Source organism: Opisthocomus hoazin, chromosome 4 (genome assembly GCF_030867145.1).
Source record: "Opisthocomus hoazin isolate bOpiHoa1 chromosome 4, bOpiHoa1.hap1, whole genome shotgun sequence".
In the NCBI taxonomy this organism is placed as follows: domain Eukaryota; kingdom Metazoa; phylum Chordata; class Aves; order Opisthocomiformes; family Opisthocomidae; genus Opisthocomus; species Opisthocomus hoazin.
This window is the reverse complement of record NC_134417.1, coordinates 52,386,323-52,409,671: the sequence shown is the minus strand read 5'-3', so window position 1 is coordinate 52,409,671 and position 23,349 is coordinate 52,386,323. Positions and strand designations below refer to the sequence as shown.

The 23,349-nt window shown below is 40.3% G+C and overlaps 1 protein-coding gene across 1 annotated transcript in view; it reads right to left on the bottom strand.

Moving 5' to 3' along the window:
- The window catches only part of ZNF385D (zinc finger protein 385D), a 440,279-nt gene that overhangs the window by 296,059 nt on the left and 120,871 nt on the right, over window positions 1–23,349 (bottom strand). The window lies entirely within an intron of this gene.

Sequence of the window (23,349 nt, the reverse complement as noted above, 5' to 3'; positions counted from 1 at the left end):
ATCAGAGGAACATTTGTTAAATACTTCAGATGGATACAAAGGTAAAAGGATTCATTTCACTTTATCCAAAACATGACATTCCAGTGTCCTGGCACTAGCTTCATAGACTTAGCTGCCAATTACCATAAAACAGGTGAAGAGAAATAATGCTCATACCTGATACGTGGTGCTTAGACACATCTCTGAAAACTTAGGGCAGCGTGTGGGATGTCAGAAACATTAGTTCAAAGAAATCCTCATGCTGGGTTGTCAATCAAGACTGCCAGAAGTTCCATAACCACTGAACTACATAGAGGCTGTTGTGAGAGAGGCACTCCTCTCAGTCCAGGCCATTAAAACAACCTTGTTAAAATGTTTTAAACATACAGTGACTGGAAGATGTGAGCAAGTGACCCCACCGACAGGTTACAAAACCACTCTCAGAATTGTTCTCCAGGCAAGTAAAGTATTAAAGTCAGATTAAAAAAACCACAAAGTTTCAAAAGACTTTTAAGATGCTGCTTTGAACCAATATAATCTCTCTCATAAGCAAATAAATTGAAATTAGATAAAATATTCAAATGTGGCTTAATGATTATTCTTGTTGGGAAACTTTTTACACAGCTGAGTGAATTTTGAAGCTTGACTTTATAAATCTGTTTTAAAAACTAGTGTGGAACGCATTGTAAATATGAATCTTGAAATAATGTAGATGTGTGTGGTGGGTTGACCTTGGCTGGATGCCAGGTACCCACCAAGCCACTCTATCACTCCCCCTCCTCAGCTGGACAGGGGGAGGCTCATGGGTCAAGACAAGGATAGGGAGATCGCTTGGCAGTTAGCATCACAGGCAAAATAGACTCGACTTGGGGAAATTAATTTAAATTATTGACAATCAAATCAGAGCAGAATAATGAGAAAATAAAACAATCTTAAAACCACCTTCCCCCTATTCCTCCCTTCTTCCAGGGCTCAAATTCACTACCTCCTCACCCCTGGGAGTGGGGAATAGGGGTGGCGGTCAGTTCATCACACATTGTCTCTGCTAGTCCTTCCTCCTCACACTCTTCCCTGGCTCCAGCATGGGGTCCCTCCCATGGGAGACAGTTCTCCAAGAACTGCTCCAATGTGAGTCCTTCCCACAGGGTGCAGTTCTTCACAAACTGCTCCAGCGCGGGTCCCTTCCATGGGCTGCTGCAGTCCTTCAGGAACAGGTTGCTCCAGCATGGGTCCCCCATGGGATCACAAGTCCTGCCAGCAAACCTGCTCCAGCGTGGGCTCCTCTCTCTCCACAGGTCCTACCCAGGAGCCTGCTCCTGTGCAGGCTCTCCACGGTGTCACAGTCTCCTCTGGGCGCTGTCCTGCTTTCCACTGGAATAGAGCTCATTTTCCTCTCAGTACCTGCTGTGTTTTGGATATAGTACAAGAAAAATGTTGATAACACATATTCAGCTAATGAGCAGGTGAGCAGGAGCTGGGAAGGGAGCATAGCCAGACAAATAACCACGCTGGCTAACGGAAATATCCTATACTATGGACATCGTGCTCACTTTACAAATGGGGCTTGGCTGGAGAGCAGGAAGCTCTCTGCTCTTCTTGTTTCCATGAGTTTGAATCCTCTCTTGTCTGGGAGTATGAACTTGTCTAAGAATTTAGAAAAATTCATGATTTCCAGGTTCTATGATTGCTGCTTGAGGACTGGCGGCAAATCAGTCACCAGGTGGTGAGAAAAATTGTATTGTACGTAGTTTGCCAAAAGAAGCGTGGCCAGCAGGTCAAGGGAGCCGATTCTGCCCCTTTACTCCACTCTCGTGAGACCCCACCTGGAGTACTGCATCCAGCTCTGGGGCCCCCAACATAAGACGGACTTGGATGTGCTGGAGTAGGTCCAGAGGAGGGCCATGAAGATGATCAGAGGGCTGGAGCATCTCTCCTGTGGGGACAGGCTAAGAGAGTTGGGGCTGTTCAGCCTGGAGAAGAGAAGACTCCAGTGTGACCTTATAGCAGCCTTCCAGTACCTGAACGGGGCCTACAGGAAGGATGGAGAGGGACTTTTCACAAGGGTGCGTAGTGATAGGACAAGGGGGAATGGCTCTAAACTAAAAAAGGGCAGATTTAGATTAGATATTAGGAAGAAATTCTTTACTATGAGGGTGGTGAAACACTGGAACAGAGTGCCCAGAGAAGCTGTGGATGCTCCCTCCCTGGAAATGTTCAAGGCCAGGTTGGATGGAGCTCTGAGCAACCTGGTCTAGTGGAAGATGTGCCTGCTCATGGCAGGGGGGTGGGAACCTGATGATCTTTAAGGTCCCTTCCAACCCTTACCATTCTATGATTCTATGATCATTGTTATTATCATTATTAGCATTAGTATTTACTTTGTTGCCTTATTAAACTGTCTATCTCAACGCACAAGTTTCCTCTTTTGTCCATTTCTCCTCCCCATCCTGATGGGGGGGAAGAGGAAGGGTGAGCAAGCAGCTGTCTGGTGCTTAGTTGCCAGATGCCGGGTTAAACTATGACATCGCATCCACTCGCTCCAGCGCGGGGTCCTCCACAGGCTGCAGGTGGATCTCTTCTCCACCGTGGACCTCTATAGGCTTCAGGGGGACAGCCTGCCTTACCAGGTCTTCTTCACGGGCTGCAGTGGAACCTGTGCTCCAGTGCCAGCAGCACCTCCTCCCCCTCCTTCTTCACTGACCTTGGTGTTTGCAGAGTTGTTGCTCTCACATCATCTCACTCCTCCCTCCAACTGGCATTGCTCAGCAATTTTTTCCGCCCATCTTAAACATGATATCACAGAGGTGCTACCACTGTCGCTGACAGCAGCAGGTCCGTCTTGGAGCCATCCAGCACTGGCTCTGTTGTACACAGGGGAAGCTTCCAGCAGCTTCTCACAGAAGCCGCCGCTGTAGCTGCCCTGCTACCAAAACCTTGCCACGCAAACCTGACACAATGTGGCACTTAGGGACATGGTTTATGAAAAGAAAGAGTTGCTTTTAGAACACAATATACTGCCCCACACCTCTACTGCATTTAATGTGGTGGTTCACTAGAGAAAGCCCTAGTCATTTCTTGTTCTTCTGAAAGAAAAAAAGACCTTTAACGTGTTAAGGTTGATTGGTTATGGCAGAAGGATGTTATATCGAAATGATCATCCCTAAAATTCAACCTTAGCATCCTTATATACTGTTAAAAAATTAATATTGTATGACAGCCATGAACCTCAACAGAGAATGTGGTTGACATTTTCTTTCAGCAGCATACTCTGACAAATTACGGAAACTGAGTTTGAAAGACCAGTCACCAAGGCTGAAATGCCTTGGAGGAAGAGATGGAAAGTGTTCATGGTATAGTTGTCAGAGAAAAATATCTCCTGATTTTTATGGCTTTAGACTGCCCAAGACCAAGGACGTGATCAAATATCTAATGCTACCCCCCACACACATAGAATTAAAATAGTTCAAATCCAGTTACATAGTGTCTCTTGCAATACTTTCGCATTTATTAGAAACTGTGACTGGTCTCTTCACAAAAATCTGTAATAAGAATTAACTCACGCTATTTCCTAGTTATTCCCCTCTCTGGAATTCTTCATGAACCTTTTCATTGCTATGTCAAGAGTATCCTTGCATGCATGAGGAAGTGCTTGTTCTACAAATTTAAATTGCTGTGGATGGTAGCTGCAGGGCTTGTTACTATATTCTTCCTCTAATCTCTCAGTTAGAGATGTCTTTTCTAATCTTAGAAAACTCGTACTCTTCACCAATCCTCAAAACTGTAGTGTCAGCTTTGGGGAGATAAATACTGAAATTTCCTTTACTTTCAGACCTTGGCTTCCAGTATACTGCACTGTGTGTTACACTGCCTGTCCTTTCACAACAGACCAAAATGGAAATGTATTTGCATTTTTTATTTTAAGTAGTCAGTGACCAGTAGTAACACAGTAACATAGAACAGACTTCTGAAAATTCAGTACCATTTAAAAATGATACTGATAATATAACGGTAGATAGTTTTAAAAAGAAAACGGAATGTTCATCTTACTGAAATTTCTAGATGGGCCTACTCTGTCTAAGAGTTGTAACAGCCCCAAATACTATTTGTTCTTTGAATTTCTCATTGTACTGTCTTCCAACCTTCCCTTTTGGAATTGCTCTCTTAACCCAGCGTTACCCTCATTTTTCCATTTGACAGCTTCTACAGGCAGAAGAATAGAACAGAAGAAGGAAGGTCCTTTCTGCATATTTGGTACAATTTCAGTATCCTTCCCCAGTCTGTAATAATTAGGAACTCTGTGTGCTTTGTAAGCACTTTTCTCCATACTAGCCCATGAAATCTTTCTCTTAGTTTCTGCTCTATTGGATAGGATCTTCTGAATCAATCCATTTGTAGCTAGCACCTAACGAAAACACACAACTTGAAGACATAATTTAGCATCTTGCTAAGGTACCAAAACCAAGAATCTAGGAAATATAGGCTCCATATATGGCCCACTATCCCTGGTAGATCATGTCCCAGTTATTCCTTCCTTGTGAATTCTTAGTGTACCTCCTCCTTTCTATGTCACGTGCATGGGCAAGTCAAGCCTGGATTCATTCTACCTCAAGTAGCCATTGACCTCATGAAATCACAAACAAGTTTTTGTGCCTATTACATGTGAAACTTCTTTAGTATAACACCATTTTCAAAACATTTATACAACAGTCAATATTCAGGCAAGACCACTCAAAGACAATGTCTTTGACAAGTACTATTTTGACATTTTGACCTCACAATAACTTTATATGTTCAAAAATACAATGGCTTCTGCTGGGATTCCTATAAAAGTGTGAGATTTTTTTTAAACAGCCTATTCATTGCTTTCCTGCCCAAAATAGAAAGCAGATGAACTACTTACATTTTAAATATTTTCTTCAGAAACAAAACTCTGAACTATTCAGACTGGAAGGGGAATAGATAGTTACAAGCAGCTGTAAAACAACTAAAACTATCATACAATTTTAACTACTTCAGTTACTGTTGCTTCTACTTAAACATGATTTTGAATAAAGAGATCTGAATGTATAATTATTATATCTTCTACGCCACGTAAGTAACTTAGGAGTCTAAGTCCTTGTGACCTTAGGAAAAGTAGGTCTACAAGCATATAATTCTGTTTAATGATCAGATCACCCAAGAAATAGGACACATACCTGGACATTTTAAAAATATTTTAAAAAATCAGATGTCCCTATAGAACTATGGAAGAGAGGAGCTATACATAGAATATAGTTCAGATTAAAAGAATGTAAATCATGCATTAGCATTTTATCTATTAGAAAGAGTGTATTCTTTAGCCTCACTGTAATAAGCAGAGTTAGATTTTCTGGTTTTCATTTAAGCCAATAAAATGGTACCAACATTTTAAGAACTGGACAGATTCTTCAGGAAACTCTTCAAAGGACTGACAGAATTTTCATAATAAAGCAAACTCACAGGGACTGCAAATATATACCAGATTGAATCTTATTTAAACTTAAGTACCAAAGTCTTTTGTTCGATTACAACAGCTTAGAACTCACCCATTCCAGTGTTATTTTATGACACAGGCTTATAACAGGAAAATAGCCTTTTTATTACAGGATCTTAGAATAATTGGATGTATCAAGCTACAGAAACATCATCTTCCTCACCAATCAAGACAGGAAAAAGATTACATATACACAGCCACTCACTACTGTACATTTGTGGGCATTTGAAGTTTGAAAAGGATCATTATTTCAAGAGCACTGTGGCCCAGTTGCTCTTCCCCAACAGAATACCTGTCCAACTTTCAACAAGATACTTCATGGTCAATTAAGCCAGACAGTATTTAGAAAACTAAAATGGGAAGAAGACAGAATTAGACAATAGGGTGCTTCTGAAAATCCCACTGCATGATTATCCGTACCTCTAAGCATCTTAAAATCTGAGAGGTGGCCTCTCTGTATTTCTGCTTAATACCACCCTAATTCATAGACATACTGTGAGGACATCTATAATTATAAAGGATTAGGACATGTAGCTCTCTTGCCACCCCAACTATCCTAGGTGCAATTTATGATATAGTACAAGGAAAAACTTTCCACCCTGAAAGTGTGTGTTAGAAATCTGACTGTCCACTGCTTCTTCCAATGCAAGTATTAGGTGGTTTTAAAGGACACAAGCAGCAAGATTGAATGAAAGAAAAAGTTTCCTTGTGCAGTGTGCAGTTCAGTTGTTGAAATTCCTGGCCAAGGAATATTGTGGATGTTTAAGGATCACATAGGTTCAAGAAGACACTGAACAGACTAACAGGAAAAAAAAAATCATCCTCTGAAAGGTGCTAAACACAGAGAAACCACCTCTGGCTCTGAGAGTCCCTGAGCTGCAAAGTGTTAGAAGACAGAAGAGTATATACGCTTGCTACATACTCCTACACATTTGTTTTCACTCAAAGAACACTTCAGTCCCACATATCAAAGCATTCATATATTCCTGTACAAAGTCATTAACAAAATAACTAACATACATCAAGAATCTTTTTTTGCTCAGCAGAATTTGTCTTCTCTATTAAAGTTCTGTTTCTATATGCCAAATAAAAATATTTATGGACTTTTTTTATTATTCGGACAAATCTAAGTGCTGTTACATGTATTTCTTGGCACGGCTGTGATAAACACACCAAAAATCAGGATAACAGATAAAATTCAGCACTTTGGCAATTGAAGTTGGATTATCTCAGCACTGAAATCATTGCCAGCAATGGACACAGCAGGAAAAAGCAGTGTGAAATGCTTGCAATTGAGTTTACAAAAGTACGAGCAGCTGTCTGCACACAGGGCATCTTCTGTCGTGCCTCAAAATACAAGGAGTAGAGTACCTGTACTGTGACAGCACACAAATAAGCAAAGTAACTGACAAAAAAGAGAATATTGGGAAAAAAAAAAAAGGAATATTAAGAACATACTGCAGAATCCTATCAATTTATAGCAACACAAACCCCTTTTTACAGCTGTTTTGGAAAGCCATGAAAATATAACTAAAAAAAACCGAACAACTGAAATCAAGGAAAAGATACTAAAACATAATTTGGATGACTCATTTTGACATCTTCAGTTTGATTTTAATGATGATTCAGACTCACACACATTAGCATAAAAGTAATAGATTTTCAGGTTGCAAAAGTCAGGTAGCATTATTTTACAGTTTTTGTGGGGGCTTCCCCATGAAACTGCTACTTGTATTTTGCTACTTACCCAGGAATGCTACTTGTATTTTGAAACTCTAGGGACTTTAACTAAAGCTGTTACATGAGTGTTGTGACTAGTAGAGATTTTCACACCCGCACAATAGCACAATAAAAGTCACAGAGATTTTACTGTACTGAAAAATATGTACATCTAAGAGGAAACAATGGGAGGCTGAACAGATAAGCGTGTAGTTCTGTAATTCTGAATAAGACATATGCAAGTATGCAAAGAGTGACAAAAATAATACAGAAGTACACAATGACTACATATACATATATTTTATATCTGTTTTAGTAGAAGTATTCTTAAGAGTTGTAACTCAGATGCACAAGGAACAAATGTGCAGGAAAACCCAGAATTTCTGAGGTCTTAATTCATACAGATGCTTTTCCAAAGCCCACTAAAACTAATAGGGAAAAACAACTGTTTCAGAAATATTTTTTTTTAATCACTATTAAGTTACCATTGTTTCTAAGTTATTTAAACAAATTTTCTTATATTCCATCTTTGAGACAAATTGTCTTTTCAAAGAACACCATCTCAAGCAATTTTAACCCATCTCCAGTGGGTTGCAATTCCTCTTCCAACACTTTGACTGCAAAACCCTCTCAAAAGAATAAAGTTCCTCATTCCAATTTTCAATGTCAGATTACCCTTGTCATGAACCTGAAGTGGAGCCGAGACCAATCCTCAACCTGTTTTCTACAGGAAGACAAGAACAGCAAAGAGAACTGGGAAATAGGACCTTGTGGGTGAAATAGAGTTAAACATACGAGTTTGAAGTTAAGCCAAAAGAAAGTGTCACATCCTAATCTTAAAATGCTGGACTCTTCTATAAAGAAAAATGAAATATGGTCTCTGGGGTCTGTACCAAGACAGTCTCTGCACGCCACAATTCTGAAGTCTTCTGCTGCTGGACTAACGTCTCTAGGAGAAACTACAGCCATGAGAGGGGCTGACACTGAATCTCACAGCACTGTTCAGGAGTTCTGCATTAAATGGCTTTATATTGGACCATTTCTATCCTTCTGTTTCCACAAAACGTAAACAATTTCTCACGAAGCTACAAGATCTAACTGCTTCCAAAGAAATGTAGTAGCTGAAAGAAAGCCAAAGCCAATAATGATTGTACAAGCAGTTATTTTCACACTTCTCATCTATAGGCTCCATTAACGTCAGAAAACTTTGTATTTTTTGTCTGGTTCCTTTTTATTTTGTATTTCTCTTCAGAGAAATCAGCACTTTAATGCTATTAGTGATGTACCCTTCTAAGCATGTCAGCTAGCGCGATGCCAATTTAGAGATTCAATTGCTTGGAGGATAAGTTGAAAAGAAAATAAGTGTTCTGAAGCTGTGGGACACAGTGTGCTATCCTGACCATGCTGCTTTTCAGTTTGATGCCTGTTTGAGGCTCAGGGGGACCCTTGGAGGCAAAGTTAAACACTGTGCTGAACTAAGCAGTCACTGGAAAACGGCACTGTCTGGATGCACCTCCTGAGCTGTTTCAGAACACTTTTGTTCTTTTCAACAGCTCAGCTGTACCACACACAAGCGTGGAAAAAAAAAATTGAACTATAAAGCTGCACAGTGGTGTAAGAGAGCTCAGCACAGGCCAGGGCAAGATGACCCTAGCAGGTACAAGGGGAAAACATACTTTTATAGGACTTAGAAGTGCACAGAGTAAATCAAGAGATATTTAGGCTCCAGTGAAATTTAGTTCCTTCCCTCTAGATTTTCAGATCTTTTCACCAAAACTTAAACAAAATTTTACTTCCATTTAAGACACAAACACACAGCAGGCTAAAATAAGGCCTATGACAATACCCGCACAAATTTCAAGGCACTTCAGAGCTCCAGCCCTGGCCAAGCAAACAGCAGGGCAGGGATGGTAAGTCATCCAAAGAAGTTGCATATATATTTATTGCTGCATTTCAGCAATATGCTGGATTTGCTGTTTGCATCTGTTCCACAGATCAGAAGGTCTCTTTCAAGGATTCATCGCAAGTGTTACTCTCCTCCTTTTCTCAGGACGCAAGCCTACTATATCACAGATAACTGATGTCAATCAATATTACCGAAATAAAATTCTTCAAGGATATTAAACAGTAAAATTTGCATAATAGCTACCTAGACCACAGATCACAGCTGGGTCAAGGTGCCTTTGCACTTAAAGTATATACAGACAAAACAAAATATGGTGGTGCATGCTTCAAGGCACTGACAGTCTAAATTACTGACATAACAGATAGGCAAAGATGTGACAGACAGTGGGGAAAAAATTAGAGACAGGTTACAGACTCAAGATAACGTGAGCAGCCCCATAATCCTATGAGGGAATACAGATGCAAGAAATGCAATTTTTGCTTAGGATGTCAGCATGGGATGTCACACCTTCTTTTGCACCTGCTCACCAATCAAGTGTTGGATGCAATCTCAATGAGACAAAGGCTAAGCACTTGCAAATAGACTTCAACAGTATATTCCAAGGTTAATGCACAGAAGGAACCAGACACGTATGCACTTTTGAGGGACAGGAAAAAACATCAGCCTGACTGATTTGCTCCAAAGCTGCTCACGCAGGTATCTGAGTAATTTGCTGTCCTGTATATGTAAAAACAAAGTTCTAAACAGAATTTGGTGCCACCTGGATTTGTCTGCCAGCACTGGAATTTGTTACCTATTAATGAGTTTGATGCATTTATTTATTTACTGTGAACAGACTGTTTCTGGAGACATTTGAAAATTACTTTTTTTCCCATCACTGAGGCCTTGAGAACCACTCCTTTCTACCACGTGCATTTGTGTGCTATTGAGAAATGCAATTATAAAATGTCCAAACCATTATGATCTACATCAGCAGCAGCTACTCAAGGACTTTTTATATATTATTGACATACTCCTCAATATGTTTGCTACACATAGTTTAAACTTGAATGCTGAAAATGCTGATGGTATTTTGGATATTTTGACAGTCTGTAAATGAAAAATGTTCTTGACAGAAATAATTCTGTTTTGTCCTTACCAAGTTTCTGAAGGCATCAATAACTTACATTACGGCTATCTTAAAAATCTAGTCCTGGCAGCATTTTAGCTGTTTTCCATGAGGCACTGGTATCTCAGCTATGATATAAATAGCAGGGTAACAACTGTTATCTTTATGGTATAAAGCAGTCTAGGTCTGAACAGGAAACAAAAGCAATTCTGAACAGCTTGAGGGTCTGGGGATCTCTGCGACACTGATCTCTAATGACCATGCCACAGTTACTATTAGTGCACGCTGAACCAGCATGTGTTTCTCTTTTAAGATTATATTCCTCAGTGCTGCTACCATGGCCTGAGCACCCTGTGCCCTTGTGACACTCTCCGATGCAATTTGTGATCTCAGTGCCTCTCATCCCCTGAAACCGTAGAAAGGGAGAAGAGCAATAAAACAGGCTTAAGAGTTGACTGGAGTCGGGCAGAGGCATCTGCCAAGAAGGATCACTGCCATCCAGAAAAGAAACTGCCAGGGCTACCGGACTGCCCCTGCCTATTTTATCTTCTGTTGCTACCATCACAATACAGGGTAAGGGAGATGAGGAATCCCACCATGCCAGGCCCGGGGCTCCCAATAACTGGAAAGAGGAAGAGAGTGTAGAGGGCTTTCTCCTGGACACCCATGGCATGCACAGATGTGACGTTTTCCCCATAGACCTTGCCACATTTCCCAGGCAGAATGTGACTTGTGCGTAATCAGATCAAAAGCAGCGCAGTTAATCACAGTATGGAAAGGAGCCAACACCATCTAGGAGAGGTCAGCGGCTAAGCAAGGAAGAAAACCCATGTACGGCTGGACAACAAAAGGGGAAAGCAAGAGTTCTGGAGCTGGAAAAGCCTGCTGCAAGAATCTGAATTCTCAGGTGGTTGTGTGAAGTGCCATTTTTTGAGTTTACTCTAGTCTTAACACCTTCTCTTTTATTTCTATTTAATTGTGCTGTTCAGCTTTATTTCATTTCTGTAACAGAAATGACACAGTGCTCAAATAACCTTAACTCTTTAATGAAATAAGTTTTGACTGGTACATGGATATAAAAAGACAGAGTTTGCCTGACTGTGGAGCTAGAGGTATCACTCCTTGAAAAAAAAATGTTATTGTCCTCCACTCCCATAGCAAGGGATCTTTGGTTACAGTCCAGTGATACTAGCAGGTTTCAGCATCCATTTTTCTGTTTCCTGGAAAACCAGGGGCCAAATTATCCACTGACATAATGTCAACAAAGTCAAGCAGATGACTCCAACAGGGAATTCAGCCGTGGGCACCACAAGGCAAGTTCCTTCCATCACTGAGCCACAAAATAGTGCAGATCGTTACACTGCTTCCCAAAAGTTTCTATCCAACTAATACAGAATTTAAAACAAAACAAAAAATCCTAAAATAATCCTTTCTACAGTGTTCAATCAGCCGAGGGATGAGGAGTTTATTTTCTGGGATTGAAAATGTGCTTTGTGATTTCCTGTGTGCTCCTGTACGCATCCGTTATTAGAAATCTTTGAGCCTTCTCCTTTACTAACAGTGAATAATTAACAATCATTATTTTAAGAAATACAGGCGTATCATCCTCTTCAGAGGAGACATATGAAATACAACAAAAGAGTGCGAAAAGGGAGAAGCTTTGTTTGAAAACAACATTTTAAATACACAATGATTACTCCTGAGGTCTCCAAGAAAACAAAACAAACAATGAAAAAAACAGCCAAACAAAAAAACCCACCGCCAACCAGAAATTCAAAGCATGTTAAAAGGAATTGGAAATTGTTAGCAATACAGTCAGCTATGATTGCTCTAAATATATATTGGACTGACAATGTAGTTTACTTGTAAGTTATAAACAAAAAGTATGCAAGTCACCTGTTCTCTGAAATGTGAGTAGCCCTGAGAGAAAGCTCAGAGCTCTGCCAAAAATATAAACAGCCTTTGAAAGCTGCTTGTTAAAAAAAAAGGGTAAAAGTACATTCGCAAATAAATCTTTATAGACAGACTTCTTCAGACAGCCATGTACAACTGCTCTAACGTATTTATAGAAGCTTGCTTCATGGTCACAGAAATACTAAGTGTATTAACCACTGGCAAAGCATTGCCCTGATACTCAAGTCAAATGAACTCTGTCAATTATGGGTCTGAGGCATTCAGGCATACACTTTAGCAGAAAACTACCATTTTGATTACTGCGTCAAAATTAAAACAAATTTGAAAGGAGAATATAACAGAGCTTCTTTCTCCCTGCTCCCTCCACATTTCTCCCCAAAACCACAGAATCACAGAATGGTAGGGGTTGGAAGGGACCTCTGTGGGTCATCTAGTCCAACCCTCCTGCCGAAGCAGGGTCACCTACAGCAGGCTGCACAGGACTGCGTCCAGGCGGGTCTTGAATATCTCCAGAGAAGGAGACTCCACAACCTCCCTGGGCAGCCTGTTCCAGTGCTCCGTCACCCTCAGAGGGAAGAAGTTCCTCCTCATGTTCAGACGGAACTTCCTGTGCCTCAGTTTGTGCCCATTGCCCCTTGTCCTGTCACTGGGCACCACTGAAAAGAGCTTGGCCCCATCCTCCTGACACCCACCCTTCAGATATTTGTAAGCATTTATAAGGTCCCCTCGCAGCCTTCTCTTCTTCAGGCTGAACAAGCCCAGCTCCCTCAGCCTCTCCTCGTAGGAGAGATGTTCCAGTCCCCTCACCATCCTTGTAGTCCTCCGCTGGACTCTCTCCAGTAGCTCTTCATCTTTCTTGAACCGGGGAGCCCAGAACTGGACACAGTACTCCAGATGAGGCCTCACCAGGGCAGTGTAGAGGGGAACGAGAACCTCCCTCAACCTGCTGGCCACACTCTTCTTGATGCACCCCAGGATCCCATTGGCCTTCTTGGCAGCCAGGGCACACTGCTGGCTCATGGTTAACCTGTCGTCCACCAGGACACCTAGGTCCCTCTCCGCAGAGCTGCTCTCCAGCAGGTCCACCCCAAGCCTGTACTGGTGCATGAGGTTGTTCCTCCCCAGGTGCAGGGCCCTGCATTTGCCTTTGTTGAACCTCATCAGGTTCCTCTCTGCCCAGCTTTCCAGCCTATCCAGGTCACGCTGAATGGCAGCACAGCCTTCCGTTGTGTCTACCACACCTCCCAGTTTGGTGTCATCAGCAAACTTGATAAGGGTACATTCTAACTCTTCATCCAGGTCGTTGATGAAGAAGTTAAACAAGACTGGGCCCAGTACTGACCCCTGAGGGAAAACCACTTGTGCTAGAGATACCACTAAAGCCTTCCTTTTGTCTTTGAGAAAGAAAAGACGAAAGCAAAACATTAAAACTTCCCTAGAAGAAAGGCAAGGCAGGAGTCAGGGAAACAGGTGAAGATTTGGAAGACTGAGGTTCATAGCAGTAGTCTATCACGGAACTCTTGCGAGTTCCCCCGTAAACTACTTAAATATCTTTCTGAAACTGGCTGTAAGTGCCTGTCTCCCTGTGAAATCAATAGGATCTGGGTAGCAGGGTTCCTTTGAGGAGCTAGTTCTCAATCTCTTTGTGCCTCACTCCACTGCCTGTAAAAAGGAGGAGATACCACTTTCCTACATCACTCACATGCTGTAAGTGTAAGTATTTATGGACTGCAAGGAGCTCAGCTGCACTACATTAGATAATCTCAACAAAGCAGTATATGTGCTGAATCAAATCTCCGCCCTTTCACACAAAGAATAAAAACATAATCAAATAAATTATTATTTATAGAGAAAACACACAAAATACTCCTCAGTACAACTGAACAGTATTCAACAACACTGGCCAGAAACGAAACAACTTGGTGCTCAGATGTTTACTTAGTACAAATGACAGATACTTGCACAGTCTAAGTAGCCTCGTGAAAATTATTGAAAAAAAGGCAATCACTTTCCACTTTTTGCTTTGGAACATTGATTCATTTTTTCCCCCTTCATAAACTTGAGAAGAATGCCAGTTATTAATGAACTTTAGCAGAATTCAGTAAAAAAATATATATACAAACTCACTCTATGGTATTCTCCCTTTCAAAAACACATTTAAGTAACTGTTAAGACTACATTGCTTTTTTTTTTTCACACACTGAATGATCTCACTCTTGACCTCACGCTATACAAACTAAATTTTCCTCTGCTATTTCTAAAAGCGGAAAAAAAAAATACACATTTTTCTGAACTCCATTTTGCTTATTACTGTTCCAGTTTCACATGAAGTTCAGGTTTCTTGCTCTAAGCAAAATGATAATGTTTGGTCTTCTCCAATGCAACAGCCCTCTCCAATGTAAACAGCCTGAGTATCTAGATATGCTTATTGTTTTGATTCCTTTTACATGGAGCAGCAAGCTCCTCTTCAATTACATTGAAACTAGCAGAAAAACCCTCGGCATAAGGGTAGAAGAGCAAGCAGGCATTCCAATACCACCCCAAAGTGACTGCTGCTTCTTTGCTTTCTAAAGATTATGCTGGTAGTTTGAGGTACTCTCCACTGCCATTACGCTTGCACTGACATTTTCCCCCATAGAATTTCCCAAGTATTTGCAGAATTCATCAAAAAGCGAAGCTGCACATCGCAAAGTCAAGCTGCAAGAGCTAGTGCTGTGCTGAGAGTTGTGCCATTTTAACAGTGAGGGAGAAATGTTCCAATTTAACATCGGAATATGACGAAAAAACTATTCATTGAATGACTTCAGATTGCTTCTCCTCAGCAAGGACACTTTCTCTGGAAAATTTACTTTTCTACCCTCAGATGATCCTACCATGGAGCCATTAAAGTCTCAACAGTTATTTTTCTTTACTGATTTTTTCCCAGAATTGCTCATGAATTCTTCCTCAGGAAGATAGCAAACAAGCCAAATTTCAACCTGAAATTTATATATCTAGAATTCTAATATGTTACCAGCAATACTCATCTTTAACAATTTCTGTATTACATTATAACAATACAGCATGCTGCATTATAATGTAAAACTAAAAACAACAACAACAAAAAACAGTTGAAAAGAAACAGACAGCCTGACTGGCTTCCATTCAACTTCTGATTTAACTAATAATCTCATATTCAGTCTTGCACTTATATTCAATTATGACTAGCAATGCTTTGACATATTCAGTGCAAACAGATGAAGAATGCACTTTCTGTTATTCTTTCTTTTCATTTTGTATCATCATCTCTTGCATTTGCATATAAAACAGCAAATGTGTTTAGTCCCTCGTGGAATTAGAAACGCTGTACAAATATTCCACATCCTGTTGGCTGTTTCTACCCAAGCTGTGCTAATGCTAACAGGCCCTTTGAAGTTGCTATAGCTCTGGGAGAAACAGACGGTCTTTATAGAAAAGCCAGCATTTGGTGGGGGGGTAGGATTTTATTTTTTTCTTGATTGGAGCCAAATTACAAAACTTCTTTCTGATTTTAATCTGCTGGTTCTTCTCCATTCCCCCAAAAAATAAGTTTTTAATCAAGATAATCTTGGGCACTACTGTAGTGCTAGTAAAGTTCAAGTTGAAATCCCAAAGATGCTGGGATGCGCTCAATGAGACCCTATTGCAGCAGAAAACAGCATTCATCTAAAATCCAACTGAGAAAATGCAAAATTATATTTTATAAAATTTTCTTCACATAGATATGTAGATCTGATAAATAACTTATCAACAGTATTCATCTATTCCATTCTGCCAATTTAATATTAGTGCTCTAATATATTTTCCAAAGCTTTATCTAATCCTGTTCTAAAGAGTACTTTCCACTAATTTCCTCTAGTACTACCACAGAACTAAATGCATTTCAGTCCATCTGAGCTTTATCTGAAGTCCACATTATCTGCACATCTCTGTCATTCACAGTTAAAAGTATGATCTTAAAGGCTCTTCTGAATTTATTTCAAACTTCAGCTGCTCAGATAAAATCACCGATGGAAATGTTATTTCATCACTTCACTTTTCGGTATTATCCTGCTTGGATGGGACAGAAAACTAAGAGCCATGGCTCAACTCCAAAAGTACAGCAGCAGGCTATGCAGAGGCACAGGCTGCTCGAGCACAACTCCCAGGTGCTCCACAGACACCCATCAAGTCAAGACAATCTCTCAGCACTGTTTGCAAACTAACTTTATCCGCAATAATGCCGATGGATCAGGAGTCCCCTACATCAAAGACTGCCCCGCCACAATTCACATGTACAGTGCACCACATTCAGCAGCTGTCGTGCTATTCAGGATGACAGTGAACAAGGCGTACACAAATCTGAAGTTCAAGAGTCTGAGTAAAACCCTTAATCCTGAAGTAAACCACTCAGAGACGTAAAAACCAGCCAAAGACTCAAGGTCAAAATTTCTAGCGCTTTTCTACCACTAAAGTAACTATGACATTAAAAATACAGTAGCTTGAGACGGAGGTTACACACGCTCTCTCACACCTACACATAAGAATACAAATGCTTATTCTTAAAACCAAGGCGAGTCCAGCAAAGGTGGTAGTAAGCCATCCACAGGAGGATTTTGCCCTCCTCTCTACGCTATTAAAAGCGGAAGATGTCACTGCGTGCAAGAAAACGACAGGCAACTCCTGCCCTTTATTCTGTTCCCCACCCACTCTCCCCAGCCCTCCCCAAAGCCTGGTGATACTGCATGGGGAGTCCCTCTGCAAACAAGAAGTGGAATGGTCCATTCCCACGTGGACTGGGGAAGGCAGCCTGCATCGGGATGCAGGCACAGCTCCTTCTTGATCTCCTACTCTGCTCCATAGTCAGCAACCACGCGCACAACAATAATCCGGGGCTCTCCCATCACATGACTTCAACACCTTTCATCGAGCTGTGCCTTCCCCAATGCAGTGTGAGAGCTTGCTAAGCTCTACAGAGAAACCAAGTCTTAAATGGTTCGAGGACAAAATTGCATCCTTCTATTCTGCACCAAATCCCACTAGGCTGAGTTTTGGGGCAGTAAGAGAGATTTCAAACTCTTGTTGTCAGAAATACTCTCTTTTGGTAGATACATAAGATTCCAGAGCTCTCAAGCCATCACCTCTCGCCACGTTCAATTTTTTTTATTTTTTTTTTTAGGAAAGTTGTAACAAATGTAATGCGATCAGGTACTAAGTCAATCATCCAGATTTTTGGCTCCTGTTGTTCGCATGCTAAGCTGCTATCAGATAGCTGGTTATGAAACTACAGTTTTAACCCTTCAGCTCCAAATAAGGACAATCTTACAGACACATGAACAATCAGCCCTGAAGTGCAGTCTATTATACTGTACTACTGCCAGTCTAATTGTACAAATTAGATTTATTTTTCATGTTCCTTACCAAGTGGAAAATGTAACCCATGGGAATAATACAAACATTAATTTCCTTGCAAAATTCTTCAGATTTATTTTTGAAAAGCCCTCAACTATTTTTTATTGCATCTTAATGTTTTTGAGCCCCTTTCTGCTTGTTTCTTTTACTCCTGCATCAAAAAGCAGAAGCGTCATGCTTTAAAGAAAATGCAGGGATGTAAGTCAGAGGAGGATGGAGGGGAACAGGAACGAAGGAGACATTAGCAACTCCAAAATATGATGTACTTTTTTGGCCCCCTAGATACCATGTCTACTTTAAGATTATTATTGCAGTTTACTAACAGAGGACTGTGTCCTATTAATAGCATGGGAGATTGAAGCCAGTCAATGCAGCAGGGTAGGCCAGAAACAGCGTCCAAACTGGGATGTCAGCAGAGACCAGCAATGAACACCAATGTGCCTGAAGACTCCTCAGCTGTCCCCAGCTCTCCACGGCACAGCAGCACCTCTCAACATCTTCACTGCAAACATCTGGGAAGGAAGAAGTGGTTGAAGCCTCCAGGTCTTGCGACCACCAGTACAGCCACACAGCAATGCCGTACAAGGTGCTATAAGCATGTAAATATTTCCTGCTCAGTCCCTTCCAATTACTGCTGGTGCCTTCCATCTACTCTCAAGAAAAATCAGCCACAAACTACTTCTCGCCTTATCAACTACAAGCACAAAGTGCACCAAAGATTACAGAAACCAACAGAAAGGTATCTGGAGTCCAGGCAAGCCTGTTATGGCTTCCTTGTGACAACTTTAATTTCTAAGCTGGATCTGGGTCTCAGTTAACCCTAAAATAGTTTTGTTGTCATAATAGTTGAAAAATCACTTTATCGAAGATCCACTTAATATTTTTACACTGCATACTAAACACACTGAAATTCAATCTGTCTTTCAGAAGTGAATGCAATGAACTGAGGCCATAATTCATAATTTCTTCATTTCTACTTTAAGCTCCTGATGCAACAAAATATATTATGATACATGTTGAAATCAGTTAAAGGTGAAAACTAGATGTGTTTTGTTCTTTATTTTTTTCATTAGGTTTGGACTTTAAAAATGTCTGACCTATATTGGCAAGTATGCTAATTTTAAAATACTGTCAGTAAAAGGTCAAAAAATAGTAGGAGGTTTTAGTTCCTTTTCAAATCTGAGCACTGTTCATCCTAATGCACTGAACGAGGCAAAAGCCCTGTGGAAAAACAAAACAAAACACAGGCTCATGAAATTAAGAGGTAGTGTCATACAATGCATGTCAATGAGACACAAGCAGAAGGTACAAGTTGTCAGCAGCTGGCTCTTACGAACTTTTAAGGCTGACCTAGGAGCTTGTACATGTTACAAACCTATTATTTTACAGCACGTCAAAGCCCCAGAAACAGTCAGGGCTTTAAACAGCGCCAAGTACTTCCTCGTACAACAGCATGAGCCACGCTGGAGAACGCCCGTATTAGCTTGCCTCCTACCCATCCTGCATACACTCACATTTGGTTCTTTTGACCAAACCTATGAACCTTTCTTACACTGAGACTCCTTATGCAAGTGAACTGCTGCTGTTGCAGCACGTGTTGTAAGTCACCCTTTCTCTGCTTTACTCCTAGCCCAGAAAAAAAAAAAAAAAAAAATCATCACACAAATTCAGGTATAAATAAGATATAACTTTGGAGACATTTTTAGAACAGATGAGCTGACATTGTTTTATATTTATTAACTCCCTGTGTTTATTGATTGACTCCATAAGTTTTTACATCATTAGTAAACTGAAATTAGTGTTTATGGACAGGCATACATTGAGTTAAAAAGAAACTCTAGAACCCAAAGTAAAATTAGACTCAGGAGAATTTATGTCCGACTTAAGCTGATCATTATTTCTGGTATTACAGTTAAGTGGAGAGCTAGTTACTCTGACACGTCATTATAAACAGTAAAAGCAGGCTTCAAACTAAGAATCTTACATACAGCAATCAAACCAGAAAAAAAATACAGATCATTCATAATCCTCCATTCAAGCCAATAAGAGAAACAAATACTGAGATACCCTCTTTTAGGGTATTAGCCTTCCCCCCTTCAAGAGTAGATTCCCTTATCACCACATTAAAGGGGATGAATATTTTCTGCCTACAGATAAGAATTCAGGGTTTTGTTCCACTCTATTCTTATTTATTAGATATTTGGTTATAACAGTCCTTCCTAGCTGTATTCTACTTGGCAAACATTAATACAAAGACCGTGAAATGGATTCTTATAAACCAGAAATAACCAAGTATTAAAAAAAAAAAATACACCAGCAATTATGTCTTTGAAAATCAGTTAAGGAATATTTTGGTTTTATTCCTTAAAAAAAAAAAAAAATTAAAAATGCCGTAAACAAAGTAGTCTTCTCCTGCATCCAGGTTTGCTTGAGGTTTTGGGGTGGTTACGCTTACTCTCTGGAGTTTTCTTTAAAGAGTGAACTGCTGGGAACAATCCTAAGTCAGTTCAGCTTTCCTCTCACGTCAAGGACATGTAATGCTTCTGTTCTCCATATCACTTCAGCTGCTGGACTCACCACTGAGTGATGGCAGGACCTCCGAACTTACAGCACATCACATTTCACTGGCAGTCTCATGGCTTCACTTCTGTCAGCCCGTACAGCAGTTTCAGCTTCCCAATGCTGCTAAGTCCCAGGGCTCTGCAGGACCCTTAGCAGTAACGCAGAGCCCAGGAACACCTAGGAAAAATGCCCTCAAACATGTTGACAGAGGTAGAATATTTCTGTTGAAAATCCATTTCACCTCGTTTTCAGTTGTTGAAGTTGTTTTCTTTCCTTCTTTCATTTTTTTTTTTTTCTAATAAAGAACAGCGTTGTGCTAAAGCTAATGGATAGCAGTGATCTCAGATAAGCACCCCAGCACATCATACGTCACAGCAGAACAGGAGCACAACAGCACCATTGCAATGGATGTAGAATAAAAACAGGTGTCACAGCAAAAAGCAGACCATAGTTACAATTAGCAGAATACCAAACTAGAAATCTTACGATATCCAATAGCCTATAACTGGATCAAACGAAAAATGGAACTGTCTTGGCATACAGAGGAACAGCCGAATTCAAGAAAGACCTATAGCACACTATAATCATCCTGAATCAACATATTAATCTCATAAAACATGATTGAGACCTACAGGTAAAGTCAGAATGCATGCTGACCACTGTCAACTTAACTTCCTTCCACTTTCTAGCAGAAGCAAAAAGTAAACATACTTCACTTGAATAAAAAGGGCTTTTGATACTTGGCATAAGCATGTAGTTACTCCTCACATTTAAGAAATCCAGCATTTTGACAAGGGAAAGATGGGAAAACCCATACCAAATTATTCTATAGCATTTTTGTGAGAAAATATTTTCTCAACCATTTTGCTACAATACAAAGGAAGGGAAAGGTCCACATATTTGTCAGTTGTATTAAGAAATTCCTAAGCTTAATTAAATGGTTACCTCAGAAAAGCTGGTTTGCTACATGTAAACTGTAGATGTGTGGCAGGCACCCTGAAAGACTTCCCTAAATACAGAATCTACATATCTAACAAAAATGGAACTGTTGCCACACATAAATATATTGCAGTACATTAAAGTAGAAATTAATCAGATCATATAGGACAGGAAAGGGTGAATAAGGTGGACAGAACTATCCTATGCTACATTTAATTTTCCAGTAACATAAAGTCCATTATATATCCGATATCAGTGGTATAAGTGAGTAGGTCTAAATTATGTCGCAGCTGGAAAGTATCCTCTGAATTTGGACTCAGGAACTGAAAGCTCTACACAGCCTTCCAACAGCAAGAAACTTATCTGCTAAATCAAAGCCTCTCCATCAGATGATCTAAATTGGTCAGAATTTGGCGTTAACATTCAAAGTCTAGAAATCAAATTGGACTATTTTTCAAATATGCAAAGAATTTACGTATCTCCCCCCAAACCAATGCAAACAAAGGGGTTCAGCTGTCATCTGTAATAATAACATACTTCTCTAGTCTAGACATGGGTGTAGGAACCCAAACTTGAATAAATACAGTAAAATTTTGTTTAATGGAGACACAAATTCATCCCTAGGTTTCTTTTGTTTTCATTTTCATCAAAATTTTTATGAAGCCATTTAACTGGGGGAAACTAGTGATTTTATTCCGTAGCACAACCAACTGGATATGATACTGAATCCAGGAAATTATTTTACTAATATCTCCTAATCATCAGTCGCAATGAGGACGTACACAGCAGACCATGACAGGTAGACAAGATTATCTATGTGAAATAAACTTGTTGTATAGTATTATGAAATATTTCCAGCTCAACCAGCTGGAAGTATGCACATAAACTATTTGATATCTGGGTAGTATGATTCAGGGAGTCTGCAACTATGGACAAAACTGTATCTAAAATAGGAACTGAAGTAATAATTTTTAAAGCAGCCATCACACTCTAAGGACCGTCAACAGTTTACGCTAATTTTAAAAATACAAATGTCATTCTGCATTGTACAAGAATCTTGATGGGAGGCAAAGATGTGACCTTCCACATAACATCCTTTTTGAAAACATAACTGCTTCCACAGACATAGTGTGAAGTGTTGCTTGTCACGATCTTGGTTTCAACACCATACCATAAATTCCCAATGTCCCATTAGGGGCACTCACTCCATTTTCTTTTAACTAGAATAAAGGAGTTATGACATTAAATCCCTTCCTGCTTAAAACAAAAATAGACAAACACAAAATACCCTTCACCTTTTTTTTTTCCCCTCCTCTGGCAAGTACTGCTAAGCCACATGGCTCTACACATGAACTGTTGTCAACAGGCTGCTCTGAAACTGAAGTTCTGGATAACACGCTAGACAAAGTGATCCATGATGAGTGTCAGAAAAATATTGGAGAATTCATCCCACTTCCCTTAATCACTGACATGCTGGAATTGATAGCTTTGTAAACCATTCTAACCTACTTTCTTAAAAAGTATTAAGCAGAGATACAAAGTCGTTCTTTTTTTTTTTTACTGTTGTGAATTGTGGAACTGCAGTCACATCTCTCCCTCTTTCCCTTTAAAAGAGTTCTTTGCATGCCCAAAGCCCACAAAGAATAAGGCATCTGTTTAAAAGAATAGCTGAAAATGTCTGATTTACTGAGGTTGTTACTGAAAATCATCAGCATTCCTGAGAACACTGTCTTATAATTTAAAAAGCCCTGCAGTACCACTAACAAAACACCTCTTGGGCATCCCTCCTCAGCAGAGCTAAATGAGAGGCTATACAGAAATCCAGCTCGTGCAGCAAGCCAGTCACAGTCAGCTGTTCTTCCACATTCCCTGTGTAATAACAGTCCACGGAAATCAAAAGGAAAACTGATATGAGGACTCTCTTTGGAGGAAATAAAAGGAAAAAATCTCACAAAATAAATTAAATAAATTAAAATCCACCTCTCCAACCCTCACTAAATTATACCTAGAATTAATAAAGAAGAAATAAGAAGTTCAAACGTACAAGAAGGTGACTCAGCAAACCCCCGAGCACGCCTACACTGCAAGGCTGGCGTTACTACGCTGGGCTCCTCCAACAGCTCCCACCACGGTCCCCAATCACCCACGTAGGGGAAACCTGGAAGCAGCCACATTCACTCCTGGGTACCCCTCAAGCCTGATGGGGGGCAAGGGGGTGGTCCCAGATGTGAGACACACACTGTGCCGGGTGTAAATGAAGCTGTCTTGCCCTGACCATGTCATACGGGATTACCAGTTTAA